The sequence below is a fragment of the Aquarana catesbeiana genome, linkage group LG05 (genome assembly GCF_042186555.1).
Source record: "Aquarana catesbeiana isolate 2022-GZ linkage group LG05, ASM4218655v1, whole genome shotgun sequence".
NCBI classification, from domain to species: Eukaryota; Metazoa; Chordata; class Amphibia; order Anura; family Ranidae; genus Aquarana; species Aquarana catesbeiana.
Window position 1 is genome coordinate 13,475,553 of NC_133328.1, and position 15,654 is coordinate 13,491,206.

Genomic DNA, 15,654 nt, shown 5'->3' on the forward strand with positions numbered 1-15,654 from the left:
GGGGGGCGGATGGCCGAACCTCAGTTTGGACCGAACCATTGGCTCTTCCCTAGTGATCACCATGTATTTTTCTTTACTTGCAGAATTGTTAAAGTGGTTGTAAAGGCAGAAGTTTTTTTTTTTTCCTTAATGCTATGGAGACACAGAGTCGGCTCGGAAGAGTGCCTCCCATAACAGGCGACTTGCTATGGGGGCACTTAGCAGGGGGGAGGGGCCAAGAGTGATGGTGGGGAACCCCAGAAGAGGATTGGAGCTGCTCTGTGCAAAACCATTACACAGAGCAGGTAAGTATAACATGTTTGGTATTTAAAAAAAAAGTGACAGCTGATGGCATGTAAGACGAGGAAAAGCCGGTTAATGGCTCTCCTTGCCTCACACTGACAGAGTGTGAGGAAAGGACAGCCGATCAGCGGTATTTCCCTACAGGGGAGACCTGTACAGATAATCATCAGTCCTCATAATCATCAGTACCCTGATTATCAGTGCACCCCCAGAAGTGCCCGGCAGAGATGCCAATCTGTGCCCATCAGTGATGCCAATCTGTGCCCATCAGTGATGACAATCTGTGCCCATCAGTGATGCAAGTCAGTGCTACCCTTCAGTGCCTGCTCATTAGTGCTGCCCATCAGTGCCACCCATCAGTGCCCACCAGTGCTGCCTATACGTGCCGCCTACCACTGCCCATAGGTGCCGCCTGCCAGTGCCATCTATCAGTGCCACCTATCAGTGACACTTATCAGTGACGCCTATCAGTGATCATCAGTGCCATCTATCAGTACCCATTAGTGCTGCATCTTAGTGCCTCCTCATCAGTGCCATCTCATCAGTGCCCTTCAGTGCCGCCCATCAGTGCAGCCTATCAGTGCCCATCAGTGCAGCCTCATCAGCGTACATCGGTGAAGGAGAAAATTACTTTTTTTTCTCCCAATCTTCGGTCTATTTCTGTTTGTTTTTTTAGCAAAAAATAAAAAACCCAGCAGTGATTAAATACCACCGAAAGAAAGCTCTAATTGTGTGAAGAAAATGCTAAAAATGTTATTTCGGTACAGTGTTTTGCATGACCTCGCAATTATCATTTAAAGTGTGACAGTGCTGAAAGCTGAAAATTGGCCTGGGCAGGAAGGGGGTAAAAGTGCCCGATATTGAAGTTGTTAAAGAGACAGTACATTGGAAAACGTGCATGTATCGCAGAGAACTATTGAATATGTTTTTTTTTTTTCCTTAAAGGGGTTGTAAAGATAAACATTTTTTCACCTTAATGCATTCTATGCATTAAGGTGAAAAAACTTTTGACAGTACCGCCGCCCCCAGCCCCCCCGTTTTACTTACCTGACGCCTCGAATCTTCGCTGCTCGTCCTCATTGCAGCTCAGCCTGGTCGCTGATTGGCTGCAGTGGATGGATTGAAAGCAGCGCAGCCATTGGCTCGCGCTGCTGTCAATCACATCCGATGACGCGGCGCGCCGGGGGGCGGGGCCGAGTGATACAGCGAGCGGCTATAGCCGCCGGCTGTATCACGGGAGCGCGCCCGCAAGCACTCACCACCATGCGAGGGAGCTCGCATTAAGGTGGTAAATGCTTGCGGGGAGGAGCTGAAACAGCCGCCGAGGGACCCCAGAAGACCAGGTTCGGGGCCACTCTGTGCAGAACGAGCTGCACAGTGAAGGTAAGTATGATATGTTTGTTATTTTAAAAAAAAAAAAAATTACCTTTACAACCCCTTTAATTTTTTTCAGACATACTAAATTTTTATTTTTTTTATCTTTTTTAAATGCTCCAGTCTTTAAAAAAAAATTACGTCTTTTTTGGTTTTGTTGGCCTGTAGGTCCCTTGCCTTAAACGTGTTAACCTGATCAGCGAATTCTCTTGGACTTGATTCAGTTTGCGGTCTCTCTATGGACGGGCCCCAAAGTGTTGCTCTAAAAACTCTGCACAATATTTCACGGGACATTATCACTTCTTTTTTTTTTTCCAAGTTGAGAGAATTTCAATTGTTTTTAATAAACTTCTTTTGATGAGTCATTGCTCAGCTACGTGTTGGCTGGCGGTATTATTGGAGGATAGCACACCTAGTCATTTTTATTTTTTTAAACTTATTGGTCTGACCTGTGTACTCGCTTCAGCTGAAACCCGTATTTCCTCCAAGCGAGCTGTTAAAAAAGCGCAGTTTCACTACCTTCACAGCTCATCAGAAGGCTTTGGGAAAAGCTCACTCACAAGACGCTAAAAATCGAGACATAATCTATGATAGAGCCTCGCCGTGCCAAAATCCATATGGTTTTACTGCCGGCCCTGCCAGAAAGACGTGATTATGAGTTAAATTTACCCGTAACAAGGAAGATGGGGCTCACCCAAAAACTCAGCTGTGAAACGACCTACAATTTTATGACCAGAAATAAAAGAGAGAATAACAAGAAGAGCTGACTTCTCTCAGCTTCGCTCTACGGGAGGAAGAGTCTTCGCAGATCTGATGGATTGAGCCTTATGCCGCGTACACACGGTCGGACTTTTCGTCTACAAAAGTCCGACAGCCTGTCCGACATACTTCCGACGTACCTTCGGCGGACTTGCGGCAGACTTTCTTACGAACGGACTTGCCTACACACGACCACACAAAAGTCCGACGGATTCGTACGTGATGACGTACACCGGACTAAAATAAGGAAGTTCATAGCCAGTAGCCAATAGCTGCCCTAGCATGGGTTTTTGTCCGTCGGACTAGCACACAGACGAGCGGATTTCGGGGTCCGTCGTACTTACGACGTAAAGATTTGAAGCATGTTTCAAATCTAAAGTCCGTCAGATTTGAGGCTAAAAAAGTCAGTTGAAAGTCCGGAGAAGCCCACACACGATCGGATTACCAGCCAGCTTTAGTCCGTCAGCGTCCGTTGGACTTTTGTAGACGAAAAGTCCGACCGTGTGTACGCGGCATTATAGAACGTAGATGCAGTGGAAGGGTTTGTTGTTATTGATTTGTGTTATAACAAGCATTAGAGAGATTAAAGCAGAACTCCAGACACCTGTTCAGGGTATATACAGTGGGGATGGAAAGTATTCAGACCCCATTCAATTTTTCACTCTTTGTTATATTGCAGCCATTTGCTAAAATCATTTAAGTTCATTTTTTTCCTCATTAATGTACACACAGCACCCCATATTGACAGAAAAACACAGAATTGTTGACATTTTTGCGATTTATTAAAAAAGAAAAACGGAAATATCACATGGTCCTAAGTATTCAGACCCTTTGCTGTGACACTCATATATTTAACTCAGGCGCTGTCCATTTCGTCTGATCATCCTTGAGATGGTTCTACACCTTCATTTGAGTCCAGCTGTGTTTGATTATATTGCTTGCACTTGATTAGGAAAGCCACACACCTGTCTATATAAGACCTTACAGCTCACAGTGCATGTCAAAGCAAATGAGAATCATGAGGTCAAAGGAACTGCCTGAAGAGCTCAGAGACAGAATTATGGCAAGGCACAGATCTGACCAAGGTTAAAAAAAATTTCTGCTGCACTTAAGGTTTCTAAGAGCACAGTGGCCTCCATAATCATTAAATGGAAGACATTTGGGACGACCGGAACCCTTCCTAGAGCTGACCGTCCGGCCAAACTGAGCTATCGGGGGAGAGGAGCCTTGGTAAGAAAGGTAAAGAAGAAACCAAAGATCACTGTGGCTGAGCTCCAGAGATGCAGTCGGGAGATGGGAGAAAGTTGTAGAAAGTCAACCATCACTGCAGCCCTCCACCAGTTGGGGCCTTATGGCAGAGTGTCCCAACGGAAGCTTCTCCTCTGTGCAAGACACATGAAAGCCTGCATGGAGTTTGCTAAAAAACACCTGAAGGACTCCAAGATGGTGAGAAATAAGATTCTTTGGTCTGATGAGACCAAGATGGAACTTTTTGGCCTTAATTCTAAGTGGTATGTGTGGAGAAAACCAGGCACTGCTCATCACCTGTCCAATACAGTCCCAACAGTGAAGCATGGTGGTGGCAGCATCATGCTGTGGGGGTGTTTTTCAGCTGCAGGGACAGGACGACTGGTTGCAATCAAGGGAAAGATGAATGCGGCCAAGTACAGGGATATCCTGGACGAAAACCTTCTCCAGAGTGCTCAGGACCTCAGACTGGGCCGAAGGTTTACCTTCCAACAAGACAATGACCCTAAGCACACAGCTAAAATAACGAAGGAGTGACTTCACAACAACTCCGTGACTGTTCTTGAATGGCCTATCCAGAGCCCTGACTTAAACCCAATTGAGCATCTCTGGAGAGGCCTAAAAATGGCTGTCCACCAACGTTTACCATCCAACCTGACAGAACTGGAGAGGATCTGCAAGGAGGAATGGCAGAGGATCCCCAAATGCAGGTGTGAAAAACCACAAATGACAAACTCCCTTATATGGAAAAATAGGAACAGGATGTAGGGGAGGTCTTGGACCCTTCAGAGTGGCATAGGCTGGCACAAGGGGCTGCAAAATCAATTAGGCCCCTTTCACACGATCGGACCGTTCAGGTCTGCCTGTCAGTTTTGATGGCGGACCTGAACGGGCGCTCCATGTTAGCCTATGGAGCGACGGATGTCAGCGGAGACATGTCCGCTGACATCCGACCCAGTCTGATCCGCTAAAAGCAGACGGATGGCCCTACGTCCAGGTTTGTCGCTGGCGGATCGGGTCGGGTGAGATCTGACGAAAACGGACATGCTGTCCATTTACGTCCGATCCCTCCATAGGCGGCAGAGGCGCCTGACAAGCCCCTTCCCGCTCAGTGAGCCGAGAGGGACCTGTCATCCGCCGGCTCAGCGGAGATCAACGGACTGATCTCCAGTTGAGCCGGCAGACCGAGGCGGGCTCCGTGGAACGGAGTCCACCTTGTGTGAAAGGGGCCTTATAAACACCTCTTAATAGAGGCTAATTACAAAGTACCAATGCGATGGTACATGTCCCCGATAGAATTGCCCAATGGGCGCCTCCCCCTGTGTTTTCGAGGGTGTGGCCAAGAGGGAACCGTGTATCACGCATGGTGGATGTGCCTAAAATTGTAGATTCTGTATCCAAACCTACAATTTTATCTATTCTCTCACGGGGATGAACCTGATTAAGTCCCTGCAACAAGCACTTCTCGGACACCTTGTTGGGGGAGACCCGAGACCCACCCAACGCCTAATTTCTTTCATTTTTACAGCAGCCATAATAAATATTGCAAGATCCTGGAAATCCCCGGTGCTATCTTTTGACCTGTTAAAGAATAAGTTGTCCTGGATAATAGTAAACTAACGCCTCTCTGCCATCCTGCAGGACAAGCTTCCCCTATTTGACAAAATCTGGGACCCCGGATCACATACCTGGCAGGTTAACCTCGTCAAATCTGAGGCTAACTTCTTAGCGCCCCAGGAGAGGCTCACTGTCTCTTTCCCATTTCTTCCTCTTATTTTCTTTTCTCTTTCTTCTCCTTTTTCTACTTATTAAACCCTTTGAGAGTTTGGGGAGTGATTTAGGACCACTGGTCAACCTCCACTGGTCCCACTCCCAGTTCACGGGCTGTGCAGTTCAACATAATGACTAGCTACTGTGAATAATTCATGGCTGAGACGACCCCTCGTCTCAGATAGGGGAGTTTCTCTTCGGACGATGTGTCTTCTGTTTTTCAGAACTATAATAAAAGCCCAAAACTTGTGTTATACTGGTTCTTTAGCGACCAATGTTGTAGGTCAATAATGGTGTTATGTACCGGTACTTTTCTATACTGTATTGTATGGTTTTAGATCTGTATGGTTTATAACCTTAATAAAAATGTTTGGAAAAGAAAGAACTCCAGTGTGTCTCAATAGGCCCTCATCTTGCTCCCAACCCCCAATCCTAAGGCCGTCACCACAGATAATTTAACAAAAAAAATCAAATACATACATACAGGGCTTTTTTTCTCAGAGAATAGGTGCAGGAACTCAACCATGCCCGCCACAAACACATACCTGCCAAATGGCATCAAATAGTGCATACAACCCCTCCCTCCACTGCCCTCATCTTCTCCCCCCTCCTTAAAAGCTCCACCATCTGTCATATTTCTTACCTTTGTTGCAATATTACGCTGAAGCACCTATCTGGCTTTAGTACCTCCCAGCATACTATACTATACTACAGTCACTTGCAAGGGAGATCATGCAGTAGGAGCATCAACAACTGGTCACCAGGGAAAAAATGGAGACCACAGAGGGTGCAGCCTACCACGCACCCTCTCTTGTCCATGGCTGCACTGAACCTTGGGCACCTGTTCTGTATGTCCCTTGTCCCTGTCCGGCACTCAGTGGAATCTGCGCAGGAGATCTGACCTGTGGGAGCTACTGGGAGATAAGCTATCACTTGTAAATGCAGAAGCTAGACTTCAGTGTTACCAAGTGATAGTGGTGAGCAGGGAGCAGAAGACTTGAGCCAGAGGTGGTGGAACTGAGTTCCCCCTAGTTACTGCTGAAAAAAAGCCCTGCATACATACAGTATGTAAAGGTGGGGAAGGGATGGGGGTATTGGTTTATATCCCATTTCATGTATTTAATGATGTAATATATATTATATTATCTATAATTAACATATTTGTAGCCCACTTGTCCTAAACAGGGGCTACTATGTCAATTTAGTTTTTGACTGGGCTTTAGTTAGCTCGGAACGTTAGTATAGTTTTTCGTCTGGTTTTTCCCCAAGCTTAAATTGGCTTGTGATTTCTCACTGTTACCAGTAGATGTCACTTGTATCACTGGCCATAAGATGAGATTTTGCCAACAAAACATTTCAGCCAATCCAGTAAGAGTTTCATGCCACTGGTGCAGGTTGAGGGAAGATATAAATATATGGGATAGGCCATGTGTTCGCTCTCTTACTCTGGGCTGAGGCCTAGGGAGGTGCTGCTGAGTGGAGCTCTGCTATTAGGCTCTATAGCCTGGTTTGGGGCCTAGCATGTGCTGAAGTGGTCCACTGGGTATCCTGGTCAAATCAAACATCAGGGTCTCCACTGGGTGTCCTGGTCAAGTCAAACATCAGGGTCTCCACTGGGTGTCCTGGTCAAGTCAAACATCAGGGTCTCCACTGGGTGTCGTGGTCAAGTCAAACATCAGAGTCTCCACTGGGTGTCCTGGTCAAGTCAAACATCAGGGTCTCCACTGGGTGTCCTGGTCAAGTCAAACATCAGGGTCTCCACTGGGTGTCCTGGTCAAGTCAAACATGAAGGTCTCCACTTGGTGCCCTGGTCAAATCAAATATAAGGGTCTCTGCTGGGTGTCCTGGTCAGGTCAAATATAAGGATATTAACCCCTTTTACCATGGCTTCCCTAGGCAAACACAGGGATTGTTGACATGGCATTATTAGTTCCACTTTATTTATTTTATTTTAGATCCACTGTATATTTATGATGTATCTACACTATGTATCTACACTATATTGCCAAAAGTATTGTGACACCTGCCTTTATACGCACACGAACTTTAATGGCATCTCAGTCTTAGACCCCATACACACTATTAGATTTTCTGCAGATTTTTGTCTTCAGATTTATCAAAACCATATAATATGAGGTCAAACCTTAAGAGTTTCAATTTGTATGCAATCAGGCAGGCCCTTGCACTACATGGTATTGGTAAATCTGAAGGCAAAAATCTGTAGAAAATCTAAAAGTGTGTATGGGGTCTTAAGGCCTGTACACACGGTCAGAAAATCTGAAGATAAACTTTGTCCGATGAACGATCTGCTGATTTTCTGATCGTTAGTATGCTGCTTTTGACAGCCAATCACAAATTTTCGACAGACAAAAACTGGATGTGCAGGCCTAAAAATTTTTGTCCGATGTGACCACAACGTCCGATTTTCTTTTAAAGCCTTGTACACACGGTCAGATTATTGGACGAATTTTCATCAGTTTTTTGTTGTTGTTGGTTGGTGTTTTGTTGGTGTTGTTTTGTTGTTGATGCCAGTCTCAAATCAAAAGTGAAGAGGGTACTCACCATCAGAAAATTGTTCAACGTCAGAAGTGACGAAACGTGTTGAATTGTTTTGTATGTGTTCTTTCATTTCTGAGCATGCCTACTCTTGCTCTTCAGATTTTTATTTTTTGTCAGAAAACCGTACCAATGAAAAGAAAATCGTTGTGGTCACATCAGACTAAAATTTTCAATCCTGCACATCCCGCTTTTGTCTGCCGAAAATTCGTAATCAGCTGTCAAAAGCAGCATACTAACGATCAGAAAATTGGCAGATCGTTCATCGGACGAAGTTTATCTTTAGATTTTCTGACCGTGTATACAGGCCTTAAGTCTGTAGGGTTCAATATTGAGTTGGCCCACCCTTTGCAGCTGTAACAGCTTCAACTCTGCTGGGAAGGCTGTCCACAAGGTTTAGGAGTGTGTCTATGGAAATGTTTGACCATTTTTCCAGAAGTGCATTTGTGAGGTCAGGCACTGATGTTGGATGAGAAGGCCTGGCTCGCAGTCTCCGCTCTAAGTCATCCCAAAGGTATTCTATCGGGTTGAGGTCAGGACTCTGTGTAGGCCAGTCAAGTTCCTCCACCCCAAACTCGCTCATCCATGTCTTTATGGATCTTGCTTTGTGCACTGATCATGTTAGAACAGGAAGGGGCCATCCCCAAACTGTTCCCACAAAGTTGGGAGAATGAAATTGTCCAGAATGTCTTGGTATGCTGACGCCGTAAGAGTTCCCTTCACTGGAACGAAGGAGCCAAGCCCAACCCCTGAAAAACAACCCCACATCATAATCCCCCTCCTCCCACACCATAATCCCCCCTCTACCAAATGATTTGGAGGGATGGCCCAATACTTTTGGCAATATAGTGTGGATGAACGAGTTTGGGGTGGAGAAACTTAACTGGCCTGACCTCAACTCGATAGAATACCTTTGGGATGAATTAGAGCAGAGTCTGTGAGCCAGGCCTTCTTGTACAACATCATTGCCTGACCTGATAAATGCGCTTCTTGAAAAATGGCCAAATATTCCTATAGACACACTCCTAAACCTTGTGGATGGCCTTCCCAGAAGAGTTTAAACTGCTATAGCTGCAAAGGGCGGGCCAACTCAATATTGAACCCTACGGACTAAGACTGGGATGCCGTTAAAGTTTATGTGCGTGTAAAAGCAGGCGTCCCAATACTTTGGGCAATATGGTGTCTGTATATAATTTATACAATTTATATAATTAACATATTGGTAGGTAATTTAAGTAATTTGGCTGCATTAGGCAGCCATAGGTGATATGGGCTGGCAACACCTAACAACAGAAGAGTCTCAGGAGATCTGTGTATGATAAAAGAGCTTGGGGGGTACATGGTGATAGATCTGTGTATCAGCAACAGCTCAGTGATGGAGGTGGAACATTGGAAAAACATAAACAGTTTTCAATATTTGTGTGAGGAATTCAGGAACATCTGGCTTAAAGTAAGATGGCAGGCCGAATGAGAAAAAAAAGTGTGCGCACAGACCCTTCCCAAGTGCATGCCAGACCTTTTCAGACTGGTCAAGATTTTAAGGGGGTAATAAACGCAAAAAAAAAAAAAATTAATGTGTGAGATCAAATAAAAAAGTAAAATAAAAAACAGAATAAAAAAAGAAATGGGTGAGGTCCGTCTAAAAATCCATAACAGACCCTTAATAAGAGCATGGAGCCTGGTTGAGCAAGAAAAGGTGGGGGGACACGTGCCCCTTCTTGAACCATACCAAACCACATGTCCTCAACTTGCGCGGGTGCCTTGTGCACACGACCAATCCAGGAGGTGCTGCGTGCTGAAAAAAAGCTCCCTGAGCTTTATAAGGGAAGAGGTGGGGATAGCAGTGACATCATTGACCAAATATGGCCATGACCATATTTGGTCAATGCCATTGCCCCTATAGGGCTAGTGAAGATATTTGGGTAGTGCTGTCACTGCTATGCCTGCCCTTTACCATTGTTCCTGTGGTGAAGGCAGTTGCTAGGGATGTACTGACTGGCAACCATAGGAACCGTTGGCAGTGTGCAGAAATACTGCTTATATATACGTATAATGTTCAGCTCCCACCAAACAGGGGTTGATCTGGCAGAAGTTCAGTTGAACCATCTGCTGATCCATATCACCTTGTACCTCTGATGTTTGGTTGAAATTCTGCTGTACTTTAAAAGGATTAATCCATCCAAAAATTGATATTATAGATGATGGAGAGTTAAAAACACTTGACCTTTTTTTATATCCCTTTGTGGATGGGTTCCTACCTCTGCACACCTGTGCTTAATATGAGGGGTTCTGATCATTCCTGCACTGATTATCCAGGTCATGCACACTGGTTGTGCCCATTATGAGGGATTACCACCATCCCTGTACTGAATTCCCTGAATTCCTGGATCTGTACACCTACTGTGCCCATTGTGAGTATGAGGGGCCCATAACATTCTTACGCTGGGTTTACAGGTCTGCACACCTGCAGAGTTTATTATGATGGGTTCCCACAATTCCTGCTCTGAGTTACTGGGTCTGTACATTTGTTGTGCACATCATTAGAGATTCCCACCATCCCTGTGCTGAGTCCCTGAGTCTGTACATCTGTTGTGCCCATTATGAGGAGTTCCCACCATGCCAGTGACGAGTTCCCGGGTCTGTACACCTGTTGTGCTCATTATGAAGGGTCCCCACCATCCCTGAGCTGAGTTCCTGGGTCTGTACACCTGCTGTGCCCATTGTGAGGGGTTCCTACCATCTCTGCTCTGAGTTCCCAGGTCTGTACACCTGCTGTGCCCATTATGAGGGGTTCTCACCATTCCTATGCTGAGTTCTCGGGTCGGTACACCTGCTGTGACCATTGTAAGGGGTTCCTACAATCTCTGCTCTGAGTTCCAAGGTCGGTATGCCTGCTGTGCACATTATGAAGGGTTCCCAACATCTCTGCACTAAGTTCATGGGTTTGTACACCTTCTGCGCCCCTTATAAGGAGGAGTCTGGGTTCTTGAGTCTGTACACCTGCTGTGCCCAGAATGAAGGGTTTGCACCATCCCTGTGCTGAGCTCCCGGGTCTGTACACCTGCTGTGCCCATTATGAGGAGTTCCCTCCATTCCTGTGTCTGTACACCTGCTGTGTTCATTATAAGGGGTTCCCACTATCCCTGTGCTGAATTCTTGGGTCTGTACACCTGCTGTGCCCATTATGAGGGGATCTTACATCCCTGTGCTGAGTTCCCCGGTCTGTACACCTGCTGTGCCCATTATGAGGGGTTCCCACCATCCCTGTGCTGAGTTCTTGAGTCTGTACACCTTCTGTGCCCATTATGAGGGGTCCTCACCATCCCTGTGCTGAGTTCCCAGATCTATACACCTGCTGTGTGCATTAAAAGAAGACACTATCATCCCTAATCTAAGTTCCCAAGTCTGTGCACCTGCTGTCCCTATTATGAGGGCTCCCCCCACTCCTCTGCTGAGTTCCCGGGTCTGTACACCTGCTGTGCCCATTACGAGGGCTTCCCCCATTCCTTTGCTGAGTTCCCAGGTCTGTACACGTGCTGTGCCCATTACGAGAGATCCCCACTATCCTTACTAGTTTTTATATTTATTTTATTTTATGAAGAATGTAACAGAAGAAGCGGTAACACTAAATGGTGGATGAGAACACCGAAAAACTCCCATGTGGACAGGAGCAGGGCTGGGAATTATGGCAGGCAGATCTCACTGGTTGCTTGATCCAATTTGACGACCTTCCCTTTGCTGGATCTAACAGCAGAGGTCAATAGAGTTCCCCCGGCTGGCATAGGCGTAAAAAAATACAGTAGACTTGTTTGAGGTTGTTACTATGTTACACAAGTACATTATTCTTTTCCCGCCCTGTTTTCATCTGCGGCTACATTTCCCAGAGCACTCGGGGCGTCCTCCCTTGTCACTCTTCCTAATAGGGCTGAAGAAGTGGAACATTTGGTAGCTGTGCTGTTTTAACTCAGTCATCCCGGGCACAGCTCTGGGTGGCCTGCCTCTGCGGGTTAAGCGCTACAAGCCTCCTCAGTAAACGTCGGCATAATAAGGTGCTCAGAAGTCGGCCGGTGACCTTTTTTTTTTTTTCTTTAAACAGGCACGAGTGCAAAATAAACATAAATAGTTTTTTTTCGTCAGAGAGAGAGACAGAGAGGACCTGGAAAAGTTGAGTCGAGCCAGAGTGATATCATTCTGACATCACAGGGTCCTTGTGCCAACGAACACAGCCGTATGCTACTTTATAACTACACCATCATCATCTGCGTTTCCTCGTTTGCCGATGACCGGCGCTTCTCATGGAAAAGGTCGGTTTGTAGTCAATGGCTCACACTATGTCAGAAAGTTTAAGAATCTTTGGGGGATAGCACTAAAGGCAAACAAAATCAGACCTGGCCACTCATTTGAATTTTCTTGAGCTGTTTTCTAATTGCCAAAGTAAATTTATTTTCTCGGATGAACATGAGTCTCGTAAGTTTTTATAGGTGTATTTTAATTTTTTTTTATTTTTTGGGTGGTAGATTTTAATATTTCAAAAAGCTTCATCCCGAATAAACAAGCACTTTTATAAAACCCAGGGTAGGGGTGAGTAACAAGCAAAATTGGGAGTGTTGGCTTCAAAGAAATTTGGGCAAAAATTGGGAAATTTTGGCGAATTTAGATGATTTGGTCAAATGCACTGAAGTCAACAGAGAAGTACATTATGTGTATTTTTTTGTGGTAGATTTTGATATTTGAAAAGCTTCATTCCGCATAAAAATGACCAGCACATTTAGAAAAACCAGGGTAGGGGTGAGTAACAAGCAAAATTGGAAGTGTTGGCTACAGAGAAATTTAGGTGATAATTGGGACATTTTGGTGAATTTTCATGATTTGGCAAATTGCATTGACCTCAACAGAGAAGCACATTATGTGTATTTTTTTGTGGTAAATTTTAATATTTAAAAAGTTTCATTCTACATAAAAATTATAATCATATTTATGGAAACCAGGGTAGTAGCGAGTAACAAGCAAAATTGGGAGTGTTGGCTTCAACAAAATTTAGGCAAAAATTGGGGCATTTTGGTAAATTTTCATGATTTGGCAAAATGCATTGAAGTCACCAGAGAAGTACATTGTGTGCATTTTTTATTTGTAGTGGTAGATATTAATATATGAAAAGCTTTTTTCCACATAAAAATTACAAGCACATTTAAAAAAAACAGGATGGGGTGAGTGACGAGCAAAATTGGGAGTGTTGGCTTCAAAGAAATATAGGCGAAAATTGGGACATTTTGGTGAATTTTCATGATTCTGTAAAATGCATTGAAGTCAAAGAAGAAGTAAACCATCAGTGTTTTCCTCCTTTGCCGATGGCCAGCACTTTTAGGTGAAAACAGGGACATTTTGGTAAATTTTGATGATTTGGCAAAATGCATTAAAGTCAAGGGAGAAGTACACTATGTCTTTGGGCGATAGCGTTAAAGGCAAACAAAATCAGACCTGTCCACTCATTTTAATTTTCTTGAGCTGTCTTCTAATTGCCAAAGTAAATTTATTTTCTCAGATGAACATGAGTATCTTAAGTTTTTGTAGGTGTATTTTATTTTTATTTTTTTGGGTGGTAGATTTTAATATGTCAAAAAGCTTCATTCCGAATAAAAGTAACAAGCACTTTTATAAAACCCAGTGTAGGGGTGAGTAACAAGCAAAATTGGGAGTGTTGGCTTCAAAGAAATTTAGGCAAAAATTGGGAAATTTTGGCAAATTTAGATGATTTGGTAAAATGCATTGAAGTCAACAGAGAAGTACTTTACGTGTATTTTTTGGTGGTAGATTTTGATATTTCAAAAGCTTCATTCTGCATAAAAATCACCAGCACATTTAGAAAAACCAGGGTAGGGATGAGTAACAAGCAAAATTGGGAGTGTTGGCTACAGAGAAATTTAAGTGAAAATTGGGACATTTTGGTGAATTTTCATGATTTGGTAAAATATATTGACCTCAACAGAGAAGCACATTTTTCTTTCTTTTTTTTTTTTTTGGTAGATTTTAATATTTAAAAAGTTTCATTCCACATAAAAGTTACAAGCATATTTATAGAAACCAGGGTAGTGGTGAGTAACAAGCAAAATTGGGAGTGTTGGCTTCAACAAAATTTAGGCAACAAGAAAATACGAAAACCCCCTATCGGGGCTTTAAAGCAGCCAATGAAGTGCAATATAAGTAGTTGAAAAAATTCAATTTTATTGGTACAAAAAGTATAAATAGCATATTAAAAAAGACACTGAGAATGAGTACTGACTATTAGAGTCAGGACATGAACTGGATATGGCTTACAATTGCAGCGGACAAAGCATACAATTAAAACCAATGCAAGACACAATGTGCCAAAGGGCAACCAACGTTTTCACGGGTGTTGAATCCTTAAAAGTTAGATAACAACAGACAATGCCTACAAAATAAGGGCAATATACAATACGGTGTATGTGGAACAACGAAGGTTGTATGTGTGAAAACTGACGCGTTTCGACCCTTCCCGGGTCTTTCGTTTGCCCCTTTTTTGCAGGGGTTTTCATCTGGAAAGACACAATAACCTATGGGAAAGGATCTCATATCCCATATGTGCTACAACACTCTGTTTAAATATGAGAAGACTCAATATTACCAACTTTTTCCTCCCTTCCCCTCCTTGTTCCTTTTTTCCCTTTCTCCCCTCCCTCCCCCTCCCCCCCCTTTTTTCCCCTTTTCTTTCCCCCCTCGCCTCCAATTCCTCTCCTTCCCTCCCCCCCCATTCCACCCCCAACCCCCCCTTTTTTTTCCCCTTTCCCCCCTTTTCCTTTTCCCTCCCCCTTTCCCTTCCCCCCTTCCTCCCCTTTTCCTTTTTTCCCCCTTTTTTCCCCCCTTCCTCCCTCCCTTCTCCATGTTTCCCCCCCCTTCCTCCCCCTCCCCATGTTGATCATTGTGGAGTTTTCCACAATACATTTCATCTACCAGCGTTTCCAGTTCTGTGTATACTACTGCCTGGTTTTTCCCCACGCACAACCACCAATGTTATTATTACCCTCTTCATTACTTTTGAATGTATGAGATGTATACCCAGGTGTACGCCATATCCAGTTCATGTCCTGACTCTAATAGTCAGTACTCATTCTCAGTGTCTTTTTTAATATGCTATTTATACTTTTTGTACCAATAAAATTGAATTTTTTCAACTACTTATATTGCACTTCATTGGCTGCTTTAAAGCCCTGATAGGGGGTTTTCATATTTTCTTATGTACTTTATGGGGTGTGCGGCCTACCCGTCTACACTCATGTGAGTGTCTTCTGTTGTTTGTTCAAAATTTGGGCAACAATTGGGACATTTTGGTAAATTTTCATGATTTGACAAAATGCATTGAAGTCACCAGAGAAGTACATTGTGTGTATTTTTTTTTTTTGTAGTGATAGAGTTTAATATATGAAAAGCTTTATTCCACATAAAAATTACAAGCACATTTAAAAAAAACAGGATAGGGGTGAGTGACGAAAATTGGTACATTTTGGTGCTTTTTCATGATTCAGTAAAATGCATTGAAGTCAAAGAATAATTAGACTATCAGTGTTTTCCTGGGTTGCCGATGGCCGGGCGCTTCCCATGGAAAAGGGTGGTTTGTAGTAAATGGCTCACACTGTGTAAAAAAAGTTT